At 28.4% G+C, this 22897-nt stretch overlaps 1 protein-coding gene across 1 annotated transcript in view; it reads left to right on the forward strand.

Annotated features, from left to right (window-relative positions):
- The window catches only part of LOC135931650 (uncharacterized), a 97714-nt gene extending 82962 nt beyond the window's left edge, over positions 1–14752 (forward strand). Inside the window, exon 5 of the mRNA XM_065468895.1 lies at positions 13783–14752. The gene's annotated coding sequence lies outside the window, so the exon portion shown is untranslated. The remainder of the gene's footprint in view (positions 1–13782) is intronic.
- Positions 14753–22897: the final 8145 nt, after the last annotated feature.

Below are 22897 nucleotides of genomic sequence, written 5' to 3' on the forward strand. Positions count from 1 at the left end.
TGATATTTTATCATATTTTTCAGCGAGTATTATCATTTAATAAGCAAGCATATTAGCTAATGTTGTTAAATGGCTCGTTTTGAGCCTATTTTTAAGAACAAAAATATTGACTAAGCCTCGAAATTTCGATACTATATGTCTAGACCTTTGCTCCTTCTATGAGCAAAATTTTCAGGCTTGTGTAATATTTTTCTGGATCAAAAACTTAGTTAGCCGTTTTTAAAAATCGGCTCAAAACAAGCCGTTTAACAACACCAATTTTATTTTTTTTTATTCTAAACAGATATTTAGTATATTACAAATTGATACTATAAAAAATTTGTGTAAATAATTTGAGAATATACTATATTAATTGTTATAAAAAAAATAAAACTGATATTTTAAATATTATATAATAATGTATTTAATCCTTTGCGTATTTATTCCATGGCAGGAAAACTATAATTATATTATCTAATAGATACTATGAGTGTTAGCTAGTGTCAACCTTCACTCAACATTATATTAATCATAACTATATATAATCATTATAACTATACCATATCTAATTGACATATAATAATTCATGTTGTATAAAAATTTATAAAAAATTTTACGACCCGGGTATTTAAAAAAAAATTTTCAGAACCGGCCCGGGTTTTTAAAAAAAAATTTTCAGGTCCGGCCCGGCCCGGGTATATTCTAAAAATTTAAAATACGGCCCGGCCTGCAGGTCTCTGAAATATATAATATTTTCTAAGAAATTCAATTCTGAGAAAAAAAATTAAAATTTTTAGAAAAATTATTTTTTAGGAATTCAGTAAAAATTAAGTAGTTTAATTCTGAGTAATTAAGGGAAAAATAATAATATATGCTGTAGCCGGTTCAGTTCGTTCCGATTTTTAGTCTAAATATTTATAATGGTTTTGTTCCATTTTAACGGGTCTTTTAGCTTTGTTCCGTTTTTTATAAATTTGATTTAAAAAAAATTAATCCAATACCACCATATATATTAATTTTAGAGAAAAATCTTTTTATAATTTCTTATTTAATTTAACCATGATAATCTAATAAATAGATATTTTTATTAAACTTAGTAAATATAAATTAGACAAATTAATTATTTTTATTTCATAAATAAATAAGATAAAAACAAACATGCGTAAATAAATACAATGATGAATAAAATAACGCATAAATATAATAAAATGTATACTAACGGATAACTAAAATATTTTCTAATATTTCAGGATTTAATTTAATTCTCTGCGCAGAGAGTATAAACTTAAGGCTAGAAAATGCTCTTTCTACGGATACCTGCGTAGCTGGAACTGCTAGCACAGTTATAGCTAACATAAATTCTGGCATACTATTATTTACATTTTCCCAATAATTCAAAAGATTAGTATCTTTTTCTAATCTCTCTATATTTTCAAATGACCGAGTTATATATTCTATTTTTATACATTTATTATAATTTTATATGCCCTGAGAATTATTCTTTAAGACTTTCATGCGAAATCTTCAAAATCATCATCTAAATTATCTTTCGAATGCGAACACGTAGACATAGTATTTAGAATTTCAATATTCTGATTATTAAGACTGTATCAAGTTCCAAGTTTTACAAAGATGTTTTCTGGCGATCTCTCTTTCTTCAAATGTTAAAAATATTATTTTAATAATAAATAATATATAATGACTTAAATGAATATTAGAATTCTGAATTTAAAAAAAACAATATGATTATAAATAAAAAATTATTATATCATTATGACCATTTTATTTATTGTCATTTAAATTCTATTATTTAAGTTTTTATAATGAGATAAAAAATAAACTATATAATATAAAAATGAATGTAAATAATACTGATTTCTATTAGATTTTAGTTATTAATAGTAGAATTATTTAATTTTTTCCTAAATAATTAGCAAGTATTATTATAAAAGCTTATTAATAACTTATATATAAAGAAATCACCAATTTAAAAAATGCCCCCAAGGAAAATTAAAATTTCAAATTTAGGTTAATAATTTAAAATTAATTATTTTTTAAAACCGATTTGAACCGGTTCAAAATATTTATAACGGTTCGGTTCGCTCTTTTTATATTTTCTTTATAACGGTTCGGTTAAGGTTACGGTTCAGAAAATCATAACGGTTCATTCCGGTTTGGCCGTTCGGTTCGGTTCGAAACCCTGGCTGTAGCACTAACCTAAGTTAAACATTACTAATTGGCTTAAACTATAATTAATGTATGAAAAGTTTGGCAAACTTGCGTCTCAATATTAGATTCAGATTCCTATTAAATTTTGAACTAATATTTTATCCTTATTTCACTTAGATGAAGGCAGTCTAATAGCTTATAACTTTTGGTCACCGACTGGCAAAACCGATTGATGAATTCATTTTGATTTTTCTTTATAAGTTTAAAAAAGTATCTTCCCTACTTTTTTAAAAAAATAACTTTACCAAGATGCAATTTTCTGCAAATTTTCCCAACCCTGACTACATATAATAAATGCAAAAAATGTATCTCCCTGATTTTGGAACCTAATCAACCCACCCAATATTGTATAAACAATGTAAAAAATATAAAATAAAACAGTATAAAAACTAATTCAATACACTCATTCTTTTAAATAAAGATAATAAAGCCATAATAATTTAATTTTAACTTTTTATTAAGAATAACTTAGCCTTTAACAATGATTGAGTATGTAACTTTTAAAAATTTACTTGCATATTATAATCCAACATTAACATTAGTATCAAGAAAAACACTAAAAAATTAAATTATGAACCTAGGATAATATAATAATTTATCTAGAATTTCTTGAACCATTTAACTTGCTACGGAGATAGCCTCACGTGCAATCACTCTATTAATTACAACTATTATTCCTCTATGTTGTAACATATTTGAATATGTTCAGTTATAATTATATAATATCGACAATGATTGATCCACGCTTTAAAGTATATTTTAGAAACCCTCATAAATTATTTAACTATAGAATATAAATATACTAAAATAATAATCTCAATTTAAATGAAATATAAAATAAAACCAAGAAAATGACGTTTTTGAGAAAATATATCAGGTTGAAAATTATAGATATTAAAATAATAGCTTTAATTAAGAAAGTAGTGTTGTTAAAAAGCTCGACCTTTGTGCCCTCTCTAACCAAAATCTTCAGGCGCTTTATATTTTTTTAAAAAAATTCAATAATAACATTATCGAATCTCAAGAGGGAATTCAACAAGGAGACCCCTTAGGCCCAGCCCTCTTTTGCATCGGGATCCACAAGATAATCCAGGAAATTCAATCTAAATCTATCCCTACCTTAAATTCCTGGACGGCATTGTCTCGGGCAACCTCTCCACAATCATGTCCACCCCCCTCATCATTGAGAATCTCTCTCATATTACAGGACTATCTCTCAACCTCCCCAAATGTGAGATTTGCTTCCTAAATCCCACTTCTATCCCTTTAGACATGGTAGATCGCGTCATCAACAAAGACGAGATGACACATCTCGGATTACCTATTGGGGGTGAAAAGGCCATCGAAACATTTTTAAACAAATCCCTTAACAATTTATCCAAATTAAATACATTATTTAATTACCTCCCAGCCCATCAATCCTTTTTTTTAATAAAAAAACATTTCAATATACCTAAAATCTTTTATGCCCTGAGATCCTCCCAGCCCACAATCTTTTTTTCAAATAAAAACTATTTCAATATACCTAAAATCCTCTACGCCCTGAGATCCTCTCTGATCTTTAAATGCCGCCACTTGCTAGTTTCCCATGAAACCCAAATTAAGGGTCCCCTTGAAAATATATTAAACCTAAAATTTTCACCCTTCCCAGCAAGTCTGGTGGTATTGGTATCCGATCCCGATACAACTTTCCCTCTCAGCCTTTATCTCGTCTTGCTGCTCAATCTATTATCGATAATGGATCCACTCCTTTAGATACTGACCTCTCGCAGGCCTTCACCTTTTGGGACAACAACTGCCCACCCACCCTTTGTCGACCCGCTTCCAGCTTTCAAAAAGACTGGGATGTTTCTCTGATCGCCTGTTCCGTTGAATACCTAATTTCGAATAGGCCCTTTGAGGATAATCCCAATAATTTAGTATTGTATGCAAGCTCAGGTTACGAATGGCTGGAAGCCATCCCCAGTTCAAATTTTAGCCTCCCCTTGACTGGTGAACAGCTACGCATTTCCATTGCCCTCCTCCTTGGCTGTAATGCTGTGGTTCCCTCCATTTGCATCGACAGCGGCCATCCCATCGAATCTAAAGCTTGCCATCCTTTGCACTGCAAGTTCTCCCATAGACGACAACTGCTTCATAAATCTACTAACAACATTCTCCTAGCTGCTCTTAAAAAACTTAATATTCCATCCACCCTCGAACCAGTGGGCCTCTCAAACCAAAATGCGATACGCCCCGATGGCATATCTCTCATTCCCTGGACCAATGGTCTTTCTCTTGCTTGGGACTATACCTGTGTCGATTTTGCCGCCAAGTCCAACCTTTCATTTTCTGCTATCGTAAAGGCCGAAATCCTTAAAAAAAACAAATATTCTTGCCCCACCAACACCGTGTTTATTCCAATCGTTACCAATACCCTAGGCATGTTCGGAGGTGATGCTCTCAATTTCATTGAAACCATAGGAAAAAAACGAGTCAGATATCAAGGGACCCGAATGAAGGATTTTACCTTCGTCAGCAGATTTCCCTAGAAATCGTCGGTCCAATCTTTTTAGCATTCAGTCTTTTCTAGGGTGATTTGTACCCTTTTTTTAAATATATTTTTTCTCAGTTCTTTTTTATACATATATATTTTTTAATATATGCTTATTTGTTTTTTAATATATATTTTTAATTATAATTTGTAAAAGAAAAATTTGTGAAAATTTGTTTTTAAATAAAGTATTATATATATAAAAAAAATAAATATTGAGTTTGCTGTTTTTAAAAATCGGCTCAAATCTAACCGTTTAACATCTCTATAAGCAAGTATTTAGACGAAGCCATCGTTTCTAATGTTACAAATCCACTAACTGGTGGAAATTACATTAAAAAATATATCCGATATTATCAAAAATTGACATGGCAAGATTTTTCCAGAAAGACATTATGTTATAACAGACCAACGTTGTTCACTAGATCAATATACTATCCAAGCTTCCCTATGCCTAAAAAATTGGATAATTATTTTCCTTACATTAAATTCCTATCAATCTTTAGAACTGTTTATTATGCAATAGTCAGATATATATTTATAGTTTTTTCAATTTGTTAAATTTTTGTATGAAATAAAAAATTTCAAATTCAATGTATTTACTTTTTTTATTTGATTGGTTTGGCACAGTGTAAAACGCTTCTATTTTTAAAAACGGTTAGCTCAATATTTTATCCAAAAAATATTATGCAAGCCTGAAAATTTAATTCATATGAACACCAGAAAGTTGGATATCTATTAATAAAATTTTGAAAATTGCAAAATATTGGCTAAAATATTGGGTTGGCCGTTTATTATCAAGCCGTACAACACTAGTTTGATATCAAATTGTTGAATCAAAAAATTTATAATTAGGACAAAAATATTCCGTATTTTGAATTCTCTTTTTAAAAATGAATTTATTCAGAAAAATCTCCAGGGTTAGTTCTCAGCCTGGGTTTTTTTAAAGAGTAATGCTTCTGTTATATTTCACTTAAATTTTTATTTTTTTCTATTTTATTTTATTAAAAAAAAGTCGTAAATATCATACAACCGAGAAAAATCGATATAAATATTCTTCTAAAGAAAATCGTCACAATTCTGATAAAAAAATAATAACAATTCCGAGAAATCGATAATTAAAATTGATCCTATAATACTTAAAAAAATAAAATAAAAAATACAGAAAATCGATATTCATATCATCTCTCCCCTTAGAGAGAGTCTATTTCTAATTTGATCTTTGTGTTTTTTCCATTGGCCCTTGACGGTATTCACGTTATATATTAATTTCCCGGATAGAACCACTATAGTCCCCTTAATCCATTTTACCTTGTCATTATAAGTTTTGGTCCACACTGGTTGTTCTATCTTAAAAAATTGACCTCTTTGTTCTGTGTGAATATTGTCTAATTTGCTTCCTTAGGTCTCTAATTATTTCCAGATGATTTCGAGCATTTCGTCCAAACATCATTTGTGCTGGTGTCGGTTCCGTTGTTGCATGCTGTGTGTTTCTGTAGGCTGATAAGAATTCATTTAATCTATCGTACTTTTTATGGTTGTATTTTTCTCCAGGGCTGTTTTAACCATTCTTACCATCCGTTCCGCTTCTCCGTTGGAGCTCGGGTTGTTATGGTTTATTCGATGTTTCTTACAATATTCTTTGAATTAATATCTGGTAAATTGTGGTCCGTTGTCCGATACTAAAGATTCTGAATATCCCCATCTAGAAAGTATTTCGCCTAGTACCCCCATGGTTCTCTCTGATGTGGTGATGGTCATTCCTTTTACCTCCACCCATTTCGTAAAAGTGTCTACCAGTATGAGCCACATGGTGTTTTTGAACGATCCTGCGAAATCTATATTAACTCTTTGCCAAGATCTTGTCGGTTTCTCCCAATGATGATCTTGTATTTTTGGGATTGTTTGCCCATGTATTACACGATTCGCATTGACGGCATAGTTCTTCTATTCCACGGTCGATTCTGGGCCACCATACATATTGTCTGGCTAAACCTTTCGTTCTGACGATTCCTTGGTGACCGCTATGTAATTCGTTTAGTATTTTTTTCGCAATTCTGTTGGAATTATTATATTTTCCCCTTTGTATAAACACCGTCTTTTCCTATAGATTTTTTTCGCACATTTCGTATTGTCTTAATATACTGTCATCTTTTGACTTGAATTGAGTTTTTATACTCTCCTTTACCCTTTTTAACATGTCATCGTTTTTCGAGTTTTTCGCGAATTTCGTCTACCGATATTGGATGTTCATTTATAAAATATACTTCTTCATTATGGTCTTTGGTTTTGTATTCCATTGGGCATCTTGAGAGTTTGCCATTTTGTTTTCCTTATCCGCCTATATTTTATTTCACAAATGTACCCTCATAACATCAGAGACCATTTGAGCAATCGTGGTGACGTTATATTTGCTGAACATTTGTTACCGAATATACATACAAGTGGTTTGTGGTCAGTCCATATTGTAAAAGTTTGACCTACTAAATATTCATAAAATTTTACTTCGAATACAAGCGCTAATGCTCCTCTTTTTATAGTTGAGTAGTTTTTTTTACTATCATTGATAGTTTTCCTGAAGCAAAACTTATGGAATTCTCGGATCCGTCTTTCTCGGTATGAGACAATACGGCTCCAACCCCTTTCATAGAAGCATCCGTAGTGAGTTAGATATCTTTACCTTTATCAAAATGAATGAATGGGGGGATTAGTCAAACATCTCTTTAACCCTCTATTCCGCGAAATATCAATAAATGATATATTTTTTTAAAAAAAACTTATTTTTGTCTTTAAAGGGCTCTAACTAAAAATAATTTTTTTTAAAATTTTTTTTTAAACTGTATAAAAAATTTCAGTGTGTATATTTAAATACACAATGCGTGTAAAAAGTATTATATTTTTTCAATTTCAAACCTATTACAAAATAAAGATATAAAATTTTATTATTTGAAATATAATGTATTAAAACAAATTTATATTAATTTTTATGAAATAATTTAAAACAATCATTTTTTGTAGTAAAACATAATGATACACCATATTTGGATCACTTTCGTAACCAATTTATACCCAGGGTTTTTGCATCGCGCCTTTTTACTATATTTTGGCCAATGTGTTATTAAATCCTGTCTTATTTCTTTCTGCGTAATAAGACTTGTCGGCCCCTTGCTAGATTTTTCTTTATATTTGGTGTCAATATATTCGTTTTTTACGCTAGCGTTCATATTTATGTTACATTTACAAAGTATCTGCTATTGAAATTTTAAATGTTAATAATGGCATCTGTTCTTTTGCCTGTACCTTTAAAGCTACAAAATCTCGCTCATACATTAACCATGATTTATGAGCATTATATCAAGTATATGGAATACTATACAGTGATAATACCATTTACGTATATGTGAAACTACGCTTCATCTTTTAGAATTCTTTTTCAGTTGGCTGGCTATTATAAATTCTATTAGCTCTCGCTGTAGCAATACTCCCTTTTGGGCGAGTAATACTTGAAGTTCTATACCACAGAACCAATTAACAAAACACAATTTAAAATTGGAATGTAGTGGTACCAATAGTTGAAATACCGCATTTCCACTAGAATCATGATCTGCTGATCTTGAATCAAGAATTTACTCATCTGATGAACCGCCAAAGTTAGAATAGGAACTATCTTCTGGAATACAATACATTTTGACTATAGATAGAAAATAAAGAACATTTAATAATATAAAAAAAATAATCAAAAAAACCCAAATTTATAATGCATTTGTGCGCATTATGTATCTGGGTACACGTACCTTAAAATTTAAATTTTAAATACTATTAATGAATATAACAATATTCATATATAAAACATTTCTTTTACCTTTATTTAATAGGATTTTTAACTTCCTGTCCCTAAAAATTTGTACAAGAAAAATGACATAATTTATAAAATGGAAAAATGCAACTATTCGAAAGTTGTAAACTATGTAATTTAGAATTTTTATATTAATAGCTATCTTTCATTTTTGACAAAATTAATTATAGAAATAAATAAAATATATGTGTATTTATTATACATCATGTGTATTAAACTGTAAAAAATTTTATATTAAAATTTATACCCTTTTTTATGGTATGTGTATTGTATTCAAATATGATGTATACAATAGAGGGTTAAGATTTCAGCGCTTGATCCGCAATCTTCTGTCCATTGGAAATTGTTGCATTTCTTTAATAAGTCATAAAGGGGTGCAGCGATTGTTGAAATTTTTTTTATAAATCGATGATAGTAGTTCATAAGTCCTAAAATTCGTTGATTTACTCAGGAATTGGAGCATATTAATTATCGTTTCTAGTTTCTCGTCTGAGGGCATAAGATCTTTGCTGGATATGACATGACCTAGGTATTTTCTTTTTCTTTAAGAAATTTGCTCTTTTCGTAATTTGCTTTAAGACGGAACTCCGACATTCGTTGGAATACTTCTATAGGTTTTTTAGATGCTCTTCATCCAAAGAACTTATAATTATTAGATCGTCAATATAGTATGCCGAAAATTAGGTTCATGGTCATTTGGAATATCGCTGACGCTGGAGTTATTCCGAATGACATTCTTTTGAATTGAAATAGTCCTTTGTGTTAATAGCTAAAACTTCTTCGAATGAGAATCTATTACTATTTGTTGGTATGAGAAGTCAATAATTGAAAACTTTTCGACTTTTCTTAATTTGTTAAATATTTCCTCTATTCTGGGGATAGGGTATATGTCCGGTGTCAACATGGATTTATAGTTATTTTTAGTCTATGCAAAGCCTGATATTCCCATTGGGCTTAATTATTGGTACCAGAGGACTGACCCATTCCGAAAATTTTATAGGTTCTATTATGTCGTCTTTAATCCATTTTGTTAGTTCATCATCGACTTTTTCTTCTAAAGCATATGCAATTTTTCTAGGGGCGCAAAATTTTGGGGCTGCATTGTCTTTTATACTCAAATGGACTTCCATATTGTTCAATTTCCCTAACTTTTTATCGAATATTGTTACGTATTTCTCCGTTAGGACTTTTAATTCTTGTCCCATGTAATATATATTATTATTATCGTATGTATCTTCCGTCTCTGCTAATATCGATTCTTTACATACTAATTCTCTGAATTCCTTTATCCAGTTTATACCTATCAACGATAGTTATCAGCTTTCACTAATCAAAGGTAGGTATTTTATGGTTAACTTTTACGTCCACGCTGCCTATGATGGCGATTTCGTCACCTTCTTACGTCTTTAATTTTGTGCCCACTCATGAATAATTTTATCGGAGTTGATTTTATTCCATGCCTTTAATGAAATAATTGATACTGATGCTCGTATCTAGAATCATGCTTATTTCCTTACCCTCTATACTTAGATCAATTTTGAATTTTTCTTTACAAGATTTGATATCCATCAAGTATATATACGATCTGTCTTCCTCTTTGCCTCTTTGATCGCAAAATTTAATCAGATGCTTATCACTACCGCATATGAATCAAGTTTTTTTGTCTGACTGTAATATTGATTGTCGTTATATTTATAGTTTTTATTGTTGGTGATGTAATTCTCCTTATCTTATCGTAAGAATATTGATACTTGTTATGGTAATAATTATTATTGTCATACCAATTATTATGTAGGTAATATTTGTTATCATTATTTTTATATTTGTACTGCGGGTTAACGTTACTATGTTTTTCATAATTGGAGTTGTCATTTATTATATCTAGTAAATCTGTTATCTAATCTCGTTTGGTGGGGATAATTGTCACTATAGCATTCCTGAACTCTGCTATTTTTATTACTATGTATATAGTTTATTTCATATTTTGTCTTCATTTCGTTCCTTTCCGGCTTGACAATAAAATATACCTTTTCTTTTTCGTTTATCAAGTCCATGGTTCGAAGAAGTTTTAATTTCCTCTATTCCCATATCTTCTTTTAGTAATATCATTATTTTGATCTCTTTGATTTCAAATCCGTTAATTATCTGCATTTTTTAAATTTTCTTCGTATTTTTCTTTAAAATTGCATTTTAGTGCTAACGCCTTTAGTGAATTTTGAGAAACTTTAACTAATTGTACTTTCCAACGGTGCTATTTTTTTCTCGTTGGCTATAAAAAATCTAGCATATCGTCATATTTTATTTTATTAATGAACTTAGGAGCGAATTTTAAAATAACTTTAAATCATACTTTGATAATGCCGTAGTGCTGCCCTTTTTTCATTGTTTATATCGTTTAATATGAATTATGCCTTCAATTTGGTACGAAATATTGTGAATGAATCGCTGTTTTCCTTAATAGAAATCGAAACTGACATTTTAGATAATTTTATATCGAATTAAAGATTTATTTTTTAATTTTTAGTTTGATGTTTTTTTAAATGTTTATTTAGAAAACAATTAAGGGTTTTTTAAATCAATATCTTTATTCTTTTAATTTATTAATCGTTTTAATTTAGACCAATACCAGTATAAGCCAATAATCTATTAAATTATTTTTTTTAGGACTAATTATCTTTATATAATTCTAATCTTGAGCTTTTAATATTGGAAAATTACTTTAAATTTTATATATAAATACAATCTTTTTAATATACATTAGTTTTGCAATTTAGAAATTTTAATTAAATGAATTTAAATTAAATAAAACTTATATATAGAAATAATTACATTGAAATAATATTTATTTATTCCCAACACAACTAAATATTTCTCATAAATATTTGGCACTTTGGAAAATGGTAAAAAAAAATGTTCTTATAAACGATTTGCAAAACAGTGTAATTAAATTGATGAAGCTAGAGAACATATTAATCAGAATATGAGTAATTTGTAAAAATATGTGTAAATTACAAAAATTATAGAATATAAGTAATAAAAATATGTGGAAATTACAAAATATCATTATATAGAGAATATATGTAACTTGAGAAAAATCCCTAATGTTAATTAATAGCCAAATTTTTTTTAACGATATCTATATTATAGTGCACACAAATTGAGCGTTTGCGTTTGCAGTACGTTTTTTAACCCAACACATCTTTGTTTAAATTGAAAGCAGTACGTTTTTTCCTTGTTTTAAAATTGAAACGTGATTTAATTTTTATTAAACAATATGGATTTCTTTAGTTTACAAGATAAACAACTAATTGCTAATTTTAATTATACAAGGATGAGGAGATCATTATAATTTACAAATAATGCAAATAAAATAATTTAATTACATTTTCAATTCTTTAATAATAAAAATGTACACTAGAACATGTAAGATTATTAAATATCTTATTAAAATAATATAATCATACCATCTTGCCCAATTTTATTTTATTGGTTTTTGAATTTTTTTATTATAATCACATAAGATGATGTCAAAATAAAATATTGTTAGCTCAATAAAACATAGTAAGATATAAATAGTCGATATCTTAAAAAATCAAACATTATTATTGTGTTTATATACATAATATTTTATTTAATTTCTAAAGATAATATTGGCTAAATTATATGTCAATGAATTAAAATCCTAGAAAAGCTTCAAATTTTGATCTAAATAATTAATTATTATGTCAAAATTTATAATATACATACACTATTAGATCTTAATTGTAACTTCTTCCAATCATGTTACTCCTGATATTTTTATTTATTGGATTTTCATAACTGTTGACTCAATCTCATTCTTTCATAATTTGATTATTATAATATTTATTTGTTTATCCTACCTTAATATATAATCTATATATTTTATTAAAAATGCTAAATAAATTTTGAATAGTTTGCTTATTAATATATATTTTTCAAAAATGGACACTATAATATGGAATATTACTTTATTATATATAAATAAACATATTTACAAAAATAAACACACTAAGAAAAAATTTATTTAATGTTTGATTTAAAGTTGTTTCTATTGAATTTGTTGGTGATAATTTAATAGTATTTTGATTTTTTGATTGCTTCATCAAAGTATGATACAATCTTGATACTTCACAATTGAAAAAGTATTTATTTGAATGGCTCATACTTTCCAAGCCTTCTGCCACTGATTGTAGATACAATCTAAAATTATATTAAATTTATAGATAAAAAAATATATTTTACTGGCTTTCAGATGGCACCCTTTCCAAAAGAGCCAAAAGTCTTTCACCCATGAGTGCATTTATTTTTGAACCAGTAGTCTTTGGTGTAGTTTCTTTGGACTAAAATTGTCAGTAGTTTTTCTGTCCTTTATCATTGGCTTCATGAATTTTATATATTCATATTCAACTTCTTTAAGCATGATACAGTTGGATCATTATGTGGAAACTCCAATGCTAATAAAAATATAATTTATCATTGTTCATATATATTTACCTTAAACTAATGGTTGATATCTATTATTCTAATAATAATATCAATTAATATATTCTAAATTTATCTAAAATATAATTAATGTATTCTAAAATTTTATAAATATCAATTAATATATTCTAAATGATATAATATCAATTAATATATGAGATTTATACTTACAATTTTGTATCCATTTTCAAATTTTAGCGCAAAATTAAAAAAGCATAAAAAAAATCAAACTAGTTTGCTTTTTTTTTAACGCTTGCCGTAAAAAAATCCAATTTGCACAATACCATCTAAAATGCATTATTAGCTTTTAAAACGGAGCGTTGCAACGCTCAATTTGTGAGCACTATTATATTAGAAATAGGAGGCTCCGAAAGAATTGAATTTCTACTCAATTTCCAGCTAAAATAAAGATAGAATTTATAATATTCATTACATATCAGCCACCTTTGTTGCTTACAATATATAAAATATACGAAATTAATTCTTGTGGTCCACAATATTTAATAGAGTTTAAGGTAAACGGATTTATTTTTGCCAACCTAATGACATAATTAATATGGGAAATATTTTATTAAATGATTACTTAAAGACGAGCAACATTTTATTGATACAATTTAATTAAAATTGTTATTAAAATATATATTCTCTATGTCTTTATATATTATATAAATAATCATTTCAGTACGTGATGGTGATCGCAAACGCTGAGGATGATTCTATAGAAAATTGGTGGTATCTTACGAGCCAGAATCACGCAACAAGGATTCCCTAATAAAATTACGGACCATACATTTAAACCATTTAAATCGCCATCTTCCTCTTTTTATGGCTTTTTTCCATAAGTTAGTCTATACATCAATGCAATATTACTTTAATTTGATTACTTAAAATATGCCAGTAGTTTTATACTATACATTCACTAAATCATATTTCCCAGAGGCGTGTCCGGTGATCGCATTGAAGCATGCATAAGCCCTATGATGATTATTTTATTTTCTCCCAATATATAATTCAATAACAAAATATAAATTATGTTCTTATATAGAATTTATCGATTAAAATTATCGCAAGATTATGTCTGTTTTTCATTACTTAAAGGGTTTGTTTGCAAATGTTATTTCTCCTTAGTCAATTTATGGGATATAAGTTAGTTATCAATATAACCTATCCTTCGATGTATTTATCTCACATGACCCTCTCATTTTTTAGTCTAAATGTAATTATTGACTCTATGCCCCCCCCCAACGTTTCACAATTATTTTTTTTCCGGAAGTATAAATCTTTCTTGCTTAAAGTATATCGAGTATCAATAATTCCCGTCAAACAAGAATTTTTTCATAGAATATTCAATCCTGTTCTTTTACAATGAGCATATCACCAATCGCATAGATCTGGGTCCGAATCTAGAAGAGCAGATTTTTCCTGAAGCCATGATTGATATATAGTTTTTCGGAATCAACGGCGTGATTCCGACTATTAATTTTAAAAATTGGCTTATTACATTTTAATAAAATTTGGTTGTTGTTTAGAAAAAATTAAAATTTTGTCGTTGTCTGGTCAACTTCACCACGGTCTTTAGAAATTATATATTTTAAATAAAAAATTATTATCATATCGATACGTTTTTAGAGGAAACATTTTAAAATATGATTTGGTTATTTTTTTCTCTACCTCGCTATTTTCGGTTTTTTTATATAATAACCATATTTATTATTATTTATTTGTAATTATTTTAAATATCAAAATATATTTATTATCTCGTCATTGAATGTTTTATTATATTTTAATAATAGTATACAATAAATGGTTATGTTTTATATGATTTTTAGAGTAACCGCAAATTATCTAATTTTAAAATTATTAATGAGCTTAAATTAGATTTTTATATCATTAATTGTTTGCTTAGGCGAATTCTTTGGGGGGAGGGCACTATTGGGTGAGTTTCTCCCCATGTATTGGAGATCTTCTAAGCTTTGGCTATATTAGATATATATTAAAATAATTTTTTTTCTAAAAATTTTGAAGTATAATTGTTATTAACTTATACTAATTTTTCTTTCATATTCTCCTTTATAGTTATATATTGTATACATATTATTATTTTTTTTTGGTGGGGGGGGGGGAGGGGGGTTATGTAACGGGGAAATTTTTATTAGCTTAAAGTAATATTTTCCAGAAGGGCAAACAAATGTCCCCCCCCCCCCTCCGGCTACTGATGTTTAACCAAACCCAAATTATTTTTTCACCAAAAAACTTCCGTCATGAACGGGACTCTATGCTGTCCAATACCTTTGGACATATCCCGCCCAACTATAGCGGTTTTAGCGTGCTTAAAATGATGGAATATATATTTTATAATTTATATAGCAAATTAATTATAATAAAAGGAAAATTTTCTTAAAAATTTACGGGCTTAGCATCTTAAGGATCATGTAAATAAATATAGAGATTTTAATTATATATAATGTTAAATATTTATTTAGTATTTATTAAAATATAACAAATGTGTTGATATATAAATATTCTAGATCAAATTTAGTATGTAACCTTGATCTAAAAAATTTTTTTTTTATAGTCTATAAAAATTTGCATGATATTTATATTCATAATTTTATACGCCGGATTAGTGTTGTTAAACGGCTCGTTTTGAGTCGATTTTTAAAAACGGCTAACTCAATATTTCATCCAGAAAAATATTACGCAAGCCTGAAGATTTTGCTCATAGAAGGAACAAAGGTCTAGACATATAGTAACGAAATCTCGAGGCTTAGGCAATATTTTTCTGGATGGAATATTGAGTTAGCGGTTTTAAAAAATCGGCTCAAAATGAGCCGTTTAACAACACTACGCCAGATAATTAGTTCAAATAATATAAATTTTATACCATAATTTTCTATAACAACTCTGGATATTAAGTTGGGCAGTTCTTAATCTTCTACTCCTATTTTTCTTATCTGTTCCATGTCAATACTTTTATCACGAAGCACTTTTTCGTGAAACTTTTATAGCGAAACCTTTAAGGCGAATACATTACAGCGAAAGTTTTATATCGAAGTCATTATCGTGAAAACTATTTCGAAGATATTACGGCGAGGTCAATATTGCGTTAATTGCTAATAGTTTCTATTTTATTTTGAAACATTTATTTTTACGATATTAATATTTATTAAAAATAACATTATATAAATGACTTATTTTTCTTACTACTATTTCAAATTATTATAACATCATATTAATAAAAAAATAAAAATAAAATATATATAATTATGCATATATTAGTTATAAGTAAAAAAAGCCAATAAACGAGGGGGAGGGGGAGGAAACGGGCACAAAAGTATTGGTTAAAACTAATCATCTTGTGGGATGAGGTTGTCTATGAAACTAATGTAATTACCCTTGTGAATCGCTATGGCTAGTCTTTGACTTAATAAGAAGCTTTCGCGAGGTTCATCAGTAAGTTTGCATATGTGAGAGCCAAGTTCCTTGTAAAAAGATAAAGCACATTTCTCAAAAGTTGTAAGGGTTGTGGAAATGATGGGAATGAATATGTATTCTTGAGAAATTTCGGAATATTTAGCTATTTTAAGTGACTCCTTTTTTTAAGAATGTTAATGGTTTGATTGGATGGTGCCAGATGATCAATACACGAGTAATTCCAAACCAAGAATTGATCACGCTTCCAAGGAATTTGAGAAATCCCGTCAGTACGTTTCCCATCAGATCTGAAAAGACAAGAAGATTGAAGAATAGAGGGAATTTGAGCAGATCTCAAAGCTCTAAGGATGATTGAATTGCATAAATTATGTCTAATGATACGACCTTTACACGAACGGCAATGGAGGCTATGTCCTCCATTACCCAAAACGGCTGAACTGCATCCTTAACATGTGTGGGAGGGTTATTAGGCAGTTTAAACGAATACCAAATGCGTGAGTGAGCTCATTATGGTTCAGTTGTAATTGTAAATTAACTAAAGGAATAGCTTCAAGGAACTCATGGCCTGAACCATTAAGCAGTGAGGAGAATAAAAGACGGTCAGATAATTGCATTCTGGAGGAAGTGATTCAACGCAGCTTGCAAATAGGCCTATCCCAGTTCTTCTGCTTATTCGTTTCAGGAAGAGGGTGATCAGCAATAATTCGTGCTTTCCACTCGATAATAGCATCATTATAGGAACGGTTAGATTTTATCAGAGACCTGCAGAGGTACCATTTGCACGGCCCGGCCCGGTTTTAAATTTTTAAGGCCCGGCCCGGATATTTTTAAAAAAAATATTTTACGGACCGGCCCGGATTTAAAAATTTAAGGCCCGGCCGGCTCGGAATTTTTTAAAATTATGTTCGACCTGGTATATACAAAAATTCACCTATGAGGTATTTTACCATATTTTTCAGCGAGTATTATCGCTTATTATTTAAAAAATACATTTAAAAAGCTAATATTTTGAGAATATTATATTGAATTTATAAAAATTATAAAACTGTTATTTATAAAAATGGATATTTTGAGCATATACTATATTTTATATTGCATTTATAAAAATAAAACTAATATTCATAAAAATGGTAATAATATTTGTCATATACTATATTTTATATTACATTTAAAAAAAATAAAACTAATATTTAATTTATAAAAATGGAAAATATTTTGAGAATATAATATATTGTATTTAATTTACTATATAATTTATAAAATAAAAATAAATCGCTATTTAAAAAAATGCATGTATAATAAATAGTATTTTGAAAATATAATATTAATATAATTTATTTTATAATATAAATTTTTAACAAAAGAAGATAATTGTATTATATAATATTGTAAAAAAAAATAATGAAAAATGTTGGATTAAAAACTTTCAAGACTCAAGGTAAATATAATAAATGCAATAAATATTTGACAGTTTGCAAAGTAAAAAACCAGCATGATTGACGAAACCCTATACTCAAGAAAGATATTAAAAATTCACAAATTATGATGAAGAAAGAGAAGCATATCTACCTTTTCAGGTTGAAGATTACTTCTTCTTTCTTCAAGAATTCTCTCAGTAATGGAAAAATTCCGCTCTCAGCTTGTTGCACTTGAAGCAGGAATTGCCAATACCCGTTTTGCCAATTTTGCTAAAATTGGAAATTAAATGTTTCATCTATTTTTTTATTTATGTAATTATAATATTCATCATTGGGTATTGACATATTACCAGAATTACCATCGCCCCATTTGTCATAAAACGATTCAGTTTGTTTAACAACAGTCGTAATTTGACTGGTCGATGGTATTTCATTTACTTCCTGAGCCTCTTGTAATTTAATATAATCTTTTATATAGTTTTCCGTCAACTTAAGATCTGTCCCTGACTACATACATAATTGCTTGAATTTGGGACAGAGAAAAAGAGAAATAAAATGATACTGGTGTAAAACAAATTTTTCAATTAAAAAATACTTTATATTAAGTAAAATCAATTTTATTTCTCCTTTTTCGCTTTGAAAGGTATTACAAACTTCAACAAGTGATATTCCTTTATTTGATTGTTTTGGTAAAATATATTCTAAAAATTTAGATATGAATTATAAAAAAATATATTAATAATACTTGAATATTGGGGCTTATTTAAGTTATTCCTTTATTTGATTGTTTTGGTAAAATATGTTGTAAAAATTTAGATATGAATTATAAAAAAATATATTAATACTTTGAATAAATTTGCAGGAAATTAATAATTAGATCGATCTGTGGGTGTTAGGTAGTGTTAACCATCGCCCAATATTATATTAATCATAACTATAATATAATATAATCTTATAACCATTAACTCATAATGTTAAAATTTTTATAAAAAATATTAAGGCCCGGCCCGGATATATTTAAAAAAAATTTTTTTAGGCCCGGCCCGGATATGTTTAAAAAAATTTTTTTAGGCCCGGCCCGGGTATATTTAAAAAATTTAAAATAAGGCCCGGGCCGGGTTGCCGGGCCTGCTGGTCTCTGGGTTTTATTAAATGAGAATTTACTATATTTTTTATTGAAAGACAATTAGATATGAAGGCTGTTAAGGCAAGATCGGAAGGAGATCCGATACCAAGTGCACCCATCTAGTGGGTAAAAAGGCTTGTGTCCATGCAATTTCATTTACAGTTTAGAATATTTTCGATTAGGATTTTAATTCCATTTTTAAACACCGAGAGGAATGGGGAATTTAAAAATGGGAGTTGATCGAAGCGCATATAGGATACGAGGAATTGAAGAAATTTTTCAAGAGGAAAAAAAATTTATGGGAGGTGAGAAGGGAAAATAAATCAGCCAACTCAAAAAATGCTTCGAGTGAGAACTGTAGGAAGGAAGATATTGCTGTGTTCCCCCAAACGGGGGCACCTAAATGATATAGTTCATCAAGGGTGGTCAGTTTAAAGTTGTTTGAATTTGGTTCGATTGAATTGAATGGGGTGAATTCGGATTTCTTAGGGTTGATAGAGAGTCCAATAGCAGACTCAGCCTCCTTGATCAAATTTACTGCTTTATTGACCTCATCATTCAAATCACTAAGGATACCATCATCAATATTCCAGGCATGTAAGGGTAATGTGTCATTAATACCTAAACAAAAAAATAGGGAACCTATAGGGTCTTCCTATTATATGCCCTCAACGGAAGGAATTTTATAAGTAAGAAATTGAATGTGGAACGCAGTTGATAACAAGAATGAAAAAATTTTGTGTAACCAGAGAAAAGAGTACAAAAGAAACTAAGGAAGGAATTCCGGGAAAGTGTATTGTAGGCATTGGAAAAGTCTATTTTGACTAAAGATTAATTGGAGGGTAGATTTTCTAAATGTAATCTAGTCATATGTACAACCGCTTCACAGTAACCAGGGATCCCAACATCAAGTTGGAAGAAATTTAGGAGACGTGAAGCATCATGCTTTATTCCAGAAGATGTTATCTATAAACTAATCGACGAAAGAAGAACCGATAGCAATTGGTTTGATATCATCATTTGCCTTTTAAAGTGCAATTAGCCTAGCACTGAAGAAAATTGGATAAATAAAGCTTGGTACTTCACCTTTTAAAATTTTATTGCAAAGATTTGTTATTTTAGTAAGAATGGGCGTTTGTGAACATGTTGAGGGTAAGTGATGTCCTGGAGAAAAATGGGGCGGATGCCATCAAAACCACGGGCAGGATCACGATGAAAGGAGTAAATGACCATGGAAGGCTCAGCAATAGAGTCATGTGTGGGCACCAATCTGAGTGCACCTTTTATAATGAGATTGTCAATTTTCTTACAAATCAGATTGGCCTTCATCTCAATTGGTGAGTGTTTTCTTTTATTTCTAACAGGCTATGACATTTTGTATTCATGAAGATGAGGGGCATCAATCGATGCAGCATCCTTGATTTGCTGGGTAAGGGATATATGTGAAGTTTTGTCAGGCACCCTGAAGGTATTATATCCATAGAAAAGCAATTTTAGATATTCGTTCTCATTGCTAAAGTTAAGCAATAAGTAGGACAGACAATCAGCAAAAGATTTAGCAATTTCTAGCATCTTTAGGGGTCATTGAAATGATATTTGGTTTGGGATGGTCAAGAAAAAAATCTGAGAAACTGGAATTTGAATTGTGAAGAGGTGAAACAAAGTTTTCTGGAAGAATAATCGATAGGGACAGTGGAGCAAAGCCAGAATGTGGACATCAGACTGAAAAAGGTCCATGAACTTCTAAACATCCATCTTTTCTAATATGTACTAATTTTTAACATGGAGGACAGATTTGTGAAGAAGACATGAGGAGAAATAAACCAAATATTTATATAATCATAAATTAATGTTTCATATTGTTGCTATAATAGATTTAATTCCATAAATAAATATAAGGATTCCAAAACATTTTTGAATAATAATATTATATCAGAATATTTTGTTAAATAAAATGATCTTGATTAATAACAATTTACATATACAGATAAGAATGATCCAAAACTAATTTTTTGAATAATGATATTATAATTAGATATTTTGTTAAATAAATACAACTGATGATAACCAATTACATATGTAGATATAATAATAAATAAATGATTCATATGTTTATATAATAGATTTAATTTCATATCTAGATATAAGAATGATCCCAAACATTAGTATTAAGGATATAATATCAGAATATTTTGTTCAATAAATTTATCTAGAGTTTATAAGAACATTTTACATATATAGGTAAGAATGATCCAGGACTAATTTCTTAAATAATGATATTATAATTGGATATTTTGTTGAAAATATTTTTTTATAAAATATAAATAGGAATGTTTATATGAATAATATTTTTTAAAAAAATAGGTACAAGTTTTATTCAATGATATATATTTTAATTTTCTTTCAACATTAATACATTTATATATTAATTAATGAAATTAGATTTGGTTCATAAATTTTTTATTGGAATAAAATTTTCTTGTTATCCTGTTTCATACTTTTTCTCGAAGTCTAGAAGTGCGACAAGGAACTCAGGCTTTATTAATATATTAATGTTCATTAGTTAAACTTATTGAAAGTTTTCGCGACAAAAAATATATTTATCATACCGGAAGCGTAAAATAATACATCTAAACATATTTGGATAGTAAATTTAATTCTGAGTTTAATGATATAAAAATACTTAAAATTACGTTTAGAATTTTAGCCTTTTCCTTCTGAAAGTTTTCGCGACAAAAAATATATTTATCATACCGGAAGCGTAAAATAATACATCCAAGCATTTTTGGATAAGAAATTTAATTCTGAGTTTAATGATATAAAAATATTTAAAATTACGTTTAAATGTTAGCCTTTTCCTTCTGAATGTTTTCGCGATAAAAAATATATTTATCATACCGGAAGCGTAAAATAATACATCCAAGCATTTTTGGATAAGAAATTTAATTCTGAGTTTAATGATATAAAAATATTTAAAATTACGTTTAAAATGTTAGCCTTTTCTTTCTGAATGTTTTAGCGACAAAAAATATATTTATCATACCGGAAGCGTAAAATAATACATCCAAGCATTTTTGGATAAGAAATTTAATTCTGAGTTTAATGATATAAAAATATTTAAAATTACGTTTAAAATGTTAGCCTTTTCCTTCTGAAAGTTTTCGCGACAATAAAATATATTTATCATACCGGAAGCGTAAAATAATACATCCAAGCATTTTTGGATAAGAAATTTAATTCTGAGTTTAATGATATAAAAATATTTAAAATTACGTTTAAAATGTTAGCCTTTTCCTTCTGAAAGTTTTCGCGACAATAAAATATATTTATCATATCGGGAAGCGTAAAATAATACATCTAAGCATATTTGGATAGGAAATTTAAATCTGAGTTTAATGATATAAAAATACTTAAAATTACGTTTAGATTGTTAGTCTTTTCCTTCGCGACAAAAAATATATTTATCATACCAGAAGCGTAAAATAATACATCCAAGCATTTTTATATAAGAAATTTAATTCTGAGTTTAATGATATAAAAATACTTAAAATTACGTTTAGAATGTAAGCATTTTTCTTCTGAAAGTTTTCGCGACAAAAAATATATTTATCATACCGGAAGCGTAAAATAATACATCCAAGCATTTTTGGATAAGAAATTTAATTCTGAGTTTAATGATATAAAAATATTTAAAATTACGTTAAAAATGTTAGCCTTTTCCTTCTGAAAGTTTTCGCGACAAAAAAATATATTTATAATACCGGAAGCGTAAAATAATACATCCAAGCATTTTTGGATAAGAAATTTAATTCTGAGTT

This window comes from Gordionus sp. m RMFG-2023, chromosome 1 (genome assembly GCF_954871325.1).
Source record: "Gordionus sp. m RMFG-2023 chromosome 1, tfGorSpeb1-WG-v2, whole genome shotgun sequence".
NCBI classification, from domain to species: Eukaryota; Metazoa; Nematomorpha; class Gordioida; order Chordodea; family Parachordodidae; genus Gordionus; species Gordionus sp. m RMFG-2023.